Here is a 7,320-nt window from a genome sequence, read left to right as displayed (position 1 = left end):
GACGAAACTCTCTGGGCCTGTTTGACTCACGATCCTAGAGGCCTGTGAGAAATTCAAAAAAAAATTGCCACTGGGGGGCGCCTTCACATTTTTCACATGTGTAAAGGATCATGTATCGCACACGCCCACAACATTCATACCACATGATTACAGGATTGCTAATTAAAACATTATGGCCCGGTTTCACAGACAGGGCTTAGCCTAAGACAGGATTAGGCCTTAGTTCAATTAAGGCATTTAAGTAGCTTTTTTAAACTTTCACTAGAAAAACACATTACTGGTGACAAAACACTGACACTGATATATTTTAAGATATGTCGGTACAAGCTGCTTTCAGTTACAACAGCTCAAACATGCATTTTAGATGAAATTGCAATTTAGTACATTTAATATGTAAATAGTTTGAAATCAGATTTGCTTTAGTATCTTAGTGGACACATCAAAATAAGTGTACTTTAAAGCACTACAAAATATTATTAAAACAAGGATTTAAATGTATTTTAAAGTAAAGCCTTTAATTTGACATTATTACAAAGTGTGCTTTTTAAAAGTGTTTTTTAAGTGTGTTAAGAAATATAGTCATGAATGTGTGCTCTCTTTAAGTACACTTAAGTGGTGTTTTATTTCATTAATATTATATTATCTGCCAGTGGAGTTTTTAAGTATCTAGACTGTGATGGAGTTGTACTTCTGTCGGAGCGTCCAGAGACGAGAGTTACTGAATCACAGCTGTCAATATTTGCTTCAGTAGTGAACGAATCATTTCAGCTCTGATGTGTTCTGGATACAGACTGTGTCAGAGAGCTTTAGATGTGTCGAGCTCTTCTCCGTCCCCTCCGGCGCTAGACATCCACTTTAATTTCCCCGCTGGCCTAAAAAGGGGCACAAATTCAACTAAAAATCACAAGCTGTTTTGCTGCCTCTCCTTTGTGGCCCATAATGAATCTAATGAATATAAAGAGACAGAAGGAAAGGGAGGGTGAAGGTGCGACAGAGGCGAATTCATTTTCACTGTGTGCTTTTTTGCGCTGCGATTGCGACCGACAACAAAGACACAATGAATAGAGGGTTTTGTCTCCTTAATTTGACTTTGTGTTTAGGTTTTATCACCATCACCGCCGTCCAATCAGAAGAGTTCGGTGAATGAGCGCTGACACAGATGAATCCATCACTATCATACAGAAAAAGTTCAGCAATAAAGTACAAAGTATATAATGCTATATTATTCAAAGTGTTCGTTCATTTAGTTTTAGTTATTTTAGTACTAAAATAAACAAAAAAGAGTTTTTTTTTTTTTTTTTTAAGTGGTTTTAGGTAACGATAATAACCCTGGATGACTTTAAGAGCTGCATTGACACATATGCTTCACTTTATATCACATAACTTCAGCAGCTCGTCACGAGCACCAGGTATCATTTTCCATCTTTTTCTCCTCTGTTTAATTCTATATACATTGTTCAAATTTAATAGGCATCTAATTTGTGTTATCAGCTTACAGGGCAGTAAGTAATAATTTGCATGGCTGCCTTTAGCAAAAATGCTTCCATAAGCAGCCCATAGAATGGATAATCCTTCATATTGGTTATGCCCCAATGATCAATGCTACAAAACGAAGAAGAAGAAGAAGACGAAGACTTTAGTGGAAGATTGAAAGATTGCAGAGGTCGTCCTGCAGCGGAGAGAAACCACAGAAAACACTGATATCTGCTGTAGATCTGATCCTCAGTAGAAATATCACGTTATTTCACAGAATTTCTCTTGTTGATGTGTTTGCTTCACTTTTTAGTGCAAGACTCGAGTCACAGCCTTGTGAGCCGATCTTTGTGTGCGTTTCCTTCGTGTCCATTAAACTTGAACTTGGAAAGGTTTGTTCACCACACATGAAAAGCTTAAATACTAGGAGTGTAATGGTACACAGAAGTCACGGTTCGGTATGATTTCGGCACAATAGGGAAAATGGTCAGACTTTAGTTTAGGGTCCAATTCTCACTATTAACTAATTATTAACTTCTGCCTCAATAAACCCCTAATTACTGCTTATTAAGGTTGTTAAGTTTAGGTATTGGTTAGGATTAAGGGATATAGAATATGGTCATGAAGAGTAAGGCATTAATATGACATAAGCAGAAGTACCGATCCAGTGTCTACAAAATAAACGTGCAAAGACTATCAAACGGCCTTTACAAAAAAAGGTTTTCGCCCAGCCGCGGTACTTCACCGCCTACGTCACGCGTGACCTTTCCAACGTGATTACGTAATGCGTGGAGCATCTCAGAGCAGTGCAAGACGAGCATTTGTGGTTAAAAAGTATATAATTTTTCTTTTTTTAGAAAATGGCCGATGGTTTCTCTAGATGAGACTCTTATTCCTCGTCTGGGATCATGTAGAGCTCTTTGAAGCTGCACTGAAACTGACATTTGGACCTTCAACCCGTTGAACCCCAGTGAAGTCCACTATATGGAGAAAAATCCTGGAATGTTTTCCTCAAAAACCTTCATTTCTTTTCCACTGAAGAGAGAAAGACATGAACATCTTGGATGACATGGAGGTGAGTAAATTATCAGGAAATTTTAATTCTGAAGTGAACTAATCCTTTGAGCCCTAAGTAGTGAACAGAATGCACTCTTGCATGTTTTTTTTTTTTTTGTTTTGTTTTTTTTGTGGGGCTGATAAAAAATGAAAGGTATTTGGTCACAATCAGCTACAAAACTGAAAAGAATCTTGTGTTATAAAAGTACAAAATAAAAACTGAAAAATAAAACTTGTGCATTAAGAGTGTCATAATTTGCTCCACTTTAACTATATTTAAACACTCAAAGCTTAAGCACACATAGTTGAGTTTGCGACTCTTTCAAAGTATTCTTTGTCCATGAAAGACGCATTCGATGTGTGCGCACTACCCACTGGACTTTGTTTTAAAGTGGTCATTCGCACACGTGCTGTTCTGCTTCTGCTCTCTTTCCTGTTGTGGCGGTTAGCAAACAGTGTTGCATTACTGTGCGCCCCCTTCTGGATTGGAGTGTGAATCGCCCATGACTGACTGTATTCATCATCTGACTGCATGAACCGAACCGTGACGTCTGTACCGTACGGTTCGGGATGAACACATGTCCCGTTAAACACCCCTACTAACTACACACACAAATATGGCATACAATTTTTAATCAAATGCAATTGCTGAAGCTTTTCTGTGTTGATAATTATATCAACATTTCTCTCACTTTGTCTCTGATCTTAGATCTTTTTTTTTCCACTGAGCTCATCGCACTGCATTCTGGGATTGGCTTCTCTGCAAACACAGAAAACTGCCCTGGATCTTCACCCAGACGAGGTGCGTTCCCTTCACTTCTAATACTGTAGAAGCATTAGTTCCTGTTAACTGATGTAAACAGACGAGAACTTACAGTAAAGCGTTTGAATATTCTCTTTAGAGCTCTAGTGCACTCTTCAGGTGCGAATGTGTTTAATTCCCAGTAATATAGATGGGTTTGACCTTTAAGCTCTTTGAGATGTAACTGTATGTGCTCCTGCAGCTTAACATATGCAGGTATTGAGAGCGGCGGGTGCTGTTAGCGCTCGAGAGCCTATCGCTCGCTCCGGCCGCTGATAACAGGAGGTCAGTGCGATTACTCGAAGCTGTCGGCTGTACGGGCACAAGCTATCTGGACCGATAACCTCGTGACATGAGGAACACTACAAATCCTCTTAAGACACAACCAAGGGTCCCTGCTCTCGCCGTTATCACAGACGGCGGTTCAACATGCCGCTCAGAAGCACTAGTGCTCGTGAGGAACAACAGAGCAGCTCTTCAGCGTCCCACTGAAACACAACGAGTGACGAGAACACAGATACACTGTAGAGCTGAGCCGTGAAAGCACGGTGAGGGGAAAACATTCAAATATCCTTACAACAAAAGTCTATTTATTTGAGAAGCAAAATTGCACGGAAAAAAATACTGGTTTTTTTAGAGAATATATAGCTGGAATTTTACATATAATTATGAATTTGAAATTTTATTAATTTCCAGGTTTAATTAAAAAACAAATCAACACAGGCTCATTGGAAAAACGTACCTGTGTCAACATTTTTGCAAAACGCAAAATTCGTACCAATACGTACGTATCACTGGAGTTTCTAATAGAAATGAACACTAGAGGCAGTAAAACAGCAAGCACTTTTAATCGCTTTCACACACAATTATGATTACAGGGGCAGATTATGGATTAATAAAGACTTATTTTCACGTGCATCAATGAGCCTTGGCCGCCCATGACCCTGTCGCTGGTTCATCACTGTTCCTTCCTTGGAGCACTTTTGATAGATACTGACCACTGCAGACCGGGAACACCCCACAAGAGCTGCAGTTTTGGAGATGCTCTGACCCAGTCGTCTAGCCATCACAATTTGGCCCTTGTCAAACTTGCTCAAATCCTTACACTTGCCCATTTTTCCTGCTTCTAACACATCAACTTTGAGGACAAAATGTTCACTTGCTGCCTAATATATGTTCATAATGTTATGCCTATATATATATATATATATTAAATCCAGGGATTTTACTGAGATATTTTGGTCTTCACTCTATCTTTTACTATCCATCTTTAAAACTCGTGTTCAGTATCTTGGCGAAGAGAAGCAGTGACAGTAAAGCTGTCAGATGGAAGAGTTTAAAAGCTTCATTTGTATTGTAAAGCACGGATCGGTGTTTCGACACACACTGTTGCTTTCAGCTCATCCTCACGCTGGATATTTCAGAGCGAACAAACAAACAAACAAAGTGCTGTCAACACCAACTTCCTGCAAAAGCTGGCCAATCAATTATTCTTATAAATAAAAGATTTAAAGTGGGCTGCCTCTAAAGATTAAAGATTGATTAAAACGTTAAAGATTTTACACCATGTCATGCTGATTAAAATTGCAAGCTTTGTAATTCACAGTGTTGTGTCTGATGAGAAATCCCTTTCACTTGCTGAAATCATTGTTGATTCAGTTATGATATCAATAGGAAAATAATTAATAACCGTGCTTTAGGGTGGCGACAGCTCCTGTCACTTAATCAATGCAAACAAATCACAGACAGCGCTGTGATTATCTGGAGGAGGGTGAATATTAATGTCTGTGAACGGCTGAATGCATTAAAGAGAAACCAGAATCAGAAACCAGAGTCCTTTCACTGCTACAGATACTTTAATTATATTTTATTCTGTTAATTAAGAGGAATGCTCTCACGACACTAACGAAAAATGTGCTGATGGATTTACTTAGAAACAATTTTCACTCAAATTGCTAGTCAGTTCCACTAGAGATGCACCGATATGAAAATTTTGGCCGATAACCGATAATTCTTTATACTTGAAGGCCGATAACCGATATATTGGCAGATAAATCTAAATCAAAATTTTATATAATGTTTGAGAGCCTGATTACAAAAACAAAAGTCTCAAATTTTGGCCAATACCGATAACCGATAATTATTTATATGTGAAAGGCGATAACCGATATATATATTTTTTTGGAGAGCCTGATTACAAAAACAAAAGTCTCAAAATTAAAAGCCATGTCCCAAACACACAAATATAATGATTTTATTTAATATCATTATAATTGTATGTAGTCTATATGACAGACTTGCGCTGCACATGTTGTACTTACTGTATTTTCCTTTCTGAAGTGATTTCAGTCATATTTCAAGCAATTCAAAACCATCATGGTAAACAGTGTACATCTGAAGTGTCTCTGCTGAAGGAAATAATTCATTATTTATCAGCTTTAATATATCGGCCAAATTTTCTTATCGGACCGATAACGATAACATTAACATATATCGGCCGATACCGATATGGTGGCCGATATATCGTGCATCCCCATTAATTCCACAAATAATTATAAAGAAACAGCAAGTAAAACATTAAATTAAACCTGAAGTAGAAAGACTGAAATATTTATTTCTTGTATTGTTGCTTTATTTACAATTGTCACTGTGTTATTAAAGCAATAATCAGTGTAATGCTCAGTCTCACGTGGCGTATTGTTTAAAGAAAAGCATATTTTGTAGTATAGAGAGGTGTTCAAACAGGTGAATCTGCAGGTATAGAATAGAATAACAAAGTGCAATTCTGCCGTTTGAAATCTGGTGAGTCTGGCATGGCAAACCACCCTCAAATTAGCCCGTCTAAAAAAACAGATATTACTCTGGAAAGCTTTTTATTGGTGAGGTAATGGCATTTGGGAAGAGCCAGATTCCTGGTTTCATTATTTGATAAGAATGCACTTAATGAAAATATCAGCCAGAAGCAATACACGCTAACACTTGATTTCAAAGTCCTTGAAGGCCAGAAAGAGAGAAGAGAGAGTGTGACAGCATTACCGTCACACCGGCGTTCATTAAATCAGTCCTGAAACAGCAGACAACTTAATGGATGTCATTTCAAGTGGGGCCACCAGAAGGAACGTCTCTTCAGCTCTCGCCGCAGAATAAAAGACTACACGAGAGAAGTCATTATCAAAGGCTGCGTTGAGATGCCTACCTAGACTAGACAGCGTATATTCCCGCAGTGAAGACTGTTACAAAACATATGTTAAATCAGTCACATAGAAGGATCCATTTGATGTGGTCGATTTGAAACGGGGTCAATCTCATAACACGATGCTACTTTAGTAGTTTAGAGGTTTTAGTTTGGGACCTATAACGCCCCTTTCACAAGATGTAATATAAGTCTCTGGTGTCTCCAGAATGTGTGTGTGAAGTTTCAGCTCAAAATACCCCACAGATCATTTATTATAGCTTGTCAAATTTGCCCCTATTTGGGTGTGAGCAAAAACACGCCATTTTTGTGTGTGTCCCTTTAAATGCAAATGAGCTGCTGCTCCCGCCCCCTTTCCAGAAGAGGGTGGAGCTTTAACAGTTCAACAACAACAAAGCTGGAGAATCTCACGCAGCCAAAATGAGGATTGTCAGTAACGGTGTTCAGCCTTACATTGTTCAAACTGGAGTCGACACTGATGGAGAGACTCAGGAAGAAGTTACAACTTTTAGAATTAAACTGGACATTTCTGAATGGTTAGTGGATAAATTTATGTAGTTGCTGTGGAGTTGATTCAACTCATCCACTAGCATGTGCTGTCATGTTAATCTTTTGTGCAAATCCAGCGTTAAATTTACCCTCGTTTGTGAAGCAGTCCAGCGTAAAATGACGGCATGACCACAAAACTCTACTACAACAACTCTTCCTCTTCTCTAAAGCAGCCCAACATGGCCTCACCCCCTTTGTTGTGTGTTCTCGGGGGCGGGGTTTATGTAAATTTTAGGGTTTGTGATGT

The sequence above is a fragment of the Ctenopharyngodon idella genome, chromosome 9 (genome assembly GCF_019924925.1).
Source record: "Ctenopharyngodon idella isolate HZGC_01 chromosome 9, HZGC01, whole genome shotgun sequence".
Taxonomy (NCBI): domain Eukaryota; kingdom Metazoa; phylum Chordata; class Actinopteri; order Cypriniformes; family Xenocyprididae; genus Ctenopharyngodon; species Ctenopharyngodon idella.
This window is presented reverse-complemented; position numbering follows the sequence as displayed.